This window comes from Anabrus simplex, chromosome 1 (genome assembly GCF_040414725.1).
Source record: "Anabrus simplex isolate iqAnaSimp1 chromosome 1, ASM4041472v1, whole genome shotgun sequence".
In the NCBI taxonomy this organism is placed as follows: Eukaryota; Metazoa; Arthropoda; class Insecta; order Orthoptera; family Tettigoniidae; genus Anabrus; species Anabrus simplex.
Genome location: NC_090265.1, coordinates 589,409,405 through 589,409,843, shown reverse-complemented (window position 1 = coordinate 589,409,843; position 439 = coordinate 589,409,405).

Genomic DNA, 439 nt, shown 5'->3' with positions numbered 1-439 from the left:
GGAGATATGTGACTGTAACTTAATCTTACCATAATTGCTATCTATATTGGGACTTACTCTAGCTTATTTTAGTGGTATCGTGAACAAAGTAATGCTGCTTTCTGTTACTTTTATTTTATTTTATTTTATTTTATTTAAAGAGTACACCGAAATGTTAGTAGTATTTTACAAAATAACAAAAAGGAAATGATCTTAACTAGTTTCAATAAATGTCCGTAAGAATGTGCCATTATCGTCTTGAGATATACGAATATACGATCTTGATAAAAACAACAGACTGAGCAAATAAAAATAAACCAGACACTTCTTCTTTGATCACTGGACATAATTTGGTAAAAAAAAAAAAAAACCTTGGTGATGATGGTATCAAGAATAGTAAAGGTCCAACACCACCTAGCGTGGTAGTAGAAGGTCCCGAAGCATTTCTTTTTCTTAACGC